The following is a 3,058-nucleotide window of genomic DNA, read 5'->3' as shown; positions in this document are numbered from 1 at the left end:
GACAGAAAAACAAAGTAAAGAACAACAAAAAACAGAAAACGATTTATCGATTATTAAATTAGTCATCGATTATTTTAATAATCGATTAGTCGTCGATTAATCGATTAATCGTGGCAGCCCTACTTCAAATACGTAGAAATCTGTTCTTACCTTGTAGAAGATTTCTGTCGGTTCAGCTGCAGTCTGGAGAGACTGAGTTGACTAAAGGTCACCTGCTCACAGCCATGGAGAGATGGATGTTACACCTATGATAAGATAGTCAACATACACATTATGTAAAATTGCTTTAGTCCACATGTATGCAAATCAAGGCCTGTAGGCCAAATGTGGCATATTGCACAGGCTGTTATCACAATGACAATAAATTTTAGATATATTGTGCAGCCCTATACGCAACTGCATTTTATGTGACCTGTGAGAGCTTCAAAACTTTAACAGTCTTAAAAAAGTGTACACTGATTTAAAGCCAGCAGTGACCATAAACTACATCTCKCATAATGCATGCAGATTAATTTATCCACTAAATATGATGTCCCACCACTAGGTGGAGGTGCACAGCTAGCAAAATTTGAAGTGTAAGATCTCCATTTAGCTACATTTTTGCTGTGGCCCGGTTGTACTGGGAAATGGGAAATCCCTATCCTGGTTAAAACCAGACCCTGTCCTTCACTTTGTTTCGTACTAGAGTCTGGACTTGATGCARAGACAAGCGTTTCATGCAGGAGGCGTGGCCTCTGCTGAAGCATGTGTGTGTGTCACTGTGAAGGAGGCTAAGCTAAGAAGCTAACTGGAAATCACGTGTGCTGTAAACAACCCTACTGAGAGAAGTACCGAGCCGAACAAGACGACTGTAAATGAGAGCTGCTGCTTTGTCAGACAAATTTACTTTAATTTGGAAGTCTTATCAACACGGACTGGCTTCATTCACTTCCTCCACTGCCGTTTGCTAAAATAACTAGCAGACACTGCGCAGAACATCGATGTCTTTCAAAACTTCACCTTCTGTTCTCTGATTGGCCCAGGTAAAATAAACTACAAGTAGACACTGCGCAGAAAATTTACGTTCTCTTCTCTGATTGGCCCGGCTAAAAATCTGCCAGCGAAAACCATCTCAGTGGGAGAAGTCCCAGACGGAGCAGGGAAGGGAAACTAGAATTGAGTGGAGCTGCGTAGGAAGACAAGGGCCAGGCTAGGAAATCCCTARAAGTTGTAAATTTAAACAGGAACATCACCTTCAATGGGATATCCCTGTCAGAAAGTGGGAGAGTTCAGAATTCAAGGCAGCAGCTACTCACCACAACTTAGCTGTGAGTAAAACTCACTTACTTTACTTTTAATAGTATTTCTATGTTATTTCACATTTAGTCGGTCGTACACATAGTACTTTTCAGTGTTCATATGAGGACATGTTGAAATCCTGTTTCCGTGCAGGAAATACCACGTAAAGCTCAGTTATTGTTTGTTAATGGTGCTCAGCTGTAGCAATGAGAAACAAGGTTTCGTGTCTAATCAAAGTTAAACATGAAACATTGAAGTTAATTACAACTGGCCCGTTGAAGGCCACCATAATGCTCATATGGCCCTTGGTAAAAAAAAAAAAAAAAAAAAAGAGTTTGACACCCTTGCTTTATCAGTCAGGGTGTACATTCAAAACTTACTCTTTGGTAGTTTCATTAAAATCTATACAAAGATTCATGAAATATTTCCCTAATATTAACAGACAGACAAACAAACACACAGGCAAAATAAATCCAGGACTGCACGCCTTATATGGAAGCAGGCAATAAAAAGTCAATCCTGTCACAAAGGTGTCACTGTACGGCACTTTCAGGATTGAAAATATTTGTTTAGGAAGCTAAGATCTGCAACATATMACTGTATCACACCACATTTTTTTTAAAATATCTGACACCCCTATTTCCACCTACAACCTTACACCTTTAGTTTATCTCTAATGTAGGAAACCTCAAATCTTGTTTTTTTTGTACTGCTACTTATAGCAAATGATATAAGGCAGTTTTCACTGGAGAGTAATTAAATAGTAATGCTCCATGAGTACATTGTTTTCTTTTATAGAAACTGTAGTCTTGTTATCATATGTAGCATTTAGTATGAGTGCAAAAAACATGCACGCACAGGATAATTCATTTATTGCTCTCATTCTCAAATAGCTTGGTCTCCGGATGATCTCAAAGCATGGAGAGGGGTAATCCTTACCAAAGAAATTCCTCAGTGTAGAAAACAGTTCAGCAAAATTTATTTCTGAGGTCTTCAGACAATAAATAAATTAAAATTGCACATTGACAAAATGTTAAAATCAATTCAATCATTTTTGTCATGGTTTGTGTTTATTTTTTTCTTGATTTTCTAGTGGTTTTTTTGTGATTTCCCCTGTGTATGCCTGCCTCTTTTCTTCCCCTGAAAACACACCTGATCTTCATGTTGTCTCCACAGGTGTTTCTGATCTGTTCCCCATTAACTCACCTTTATATTCTGTGTTCTATTCTCATTTGGGTGTTGTTTCATTGTGCTGTACTACTCAGCTGTGTGGTGCTCTCTAAGTTCTTCGTTTTCCTTATGAGTAAATGCTGCCGTCAGCGTTTTTTGTAAATAAACTGTATTTTTTGACCCTGCCTGTTTACCTGGGTTCACTTGATGTAAACCTCACATTTTTCTGTGTTTTCCAATAAATCTGGGTGTCTGCTTGTATTGAAATCATTTACTTAATTTAAAACATTAACAATAACATTTTGTGACCAGATTTTAATGAATGTGATATTTTTTATTATTATCTGGGAGTGTTGCCTGAAGCTTTATTGGAGAGTTGAAAAGAGAAAGTCACTGTTGATTAAAAACTCATAAACTTGAATTTGTCATATGACATCATGTAAGTATGCCCTGAAGCTCTTGTAAATAAAAGGGTAAAATAAATCCTGCAAAGTAAGACAATTTTATTCTAACTGAAAAAAAAAACTGATGTACAGTGGTTTGCAAAAGTATTCATACCCCTTGAACTTTTCCATATTTTGTCACAACCACAAACATAAATATATTTCAC

Source organism: Austrofundulus limnaeus, unplaced genomic scaffold, assembly GCF_001266775.1.
Source record: "Austrofundulus limnaeus strain Quisiro unplaced genomic scaffold, Austrofundulus_limnaeus-1.0 Scaffold30, whole genome shotgun sequence".
Classification (NCBI taxonomy): Eukaryota; Metazoa; Chordata; class Actinopteri; order Cyprinodontiformes; family Rivulidae; genus Austrofundulus; species Austrofundulus limnaeus.
The sequence above is the reverse complement of the archived record's forward strand: the minus strand, read 5'-3'. Positions refer to the sequence as shown.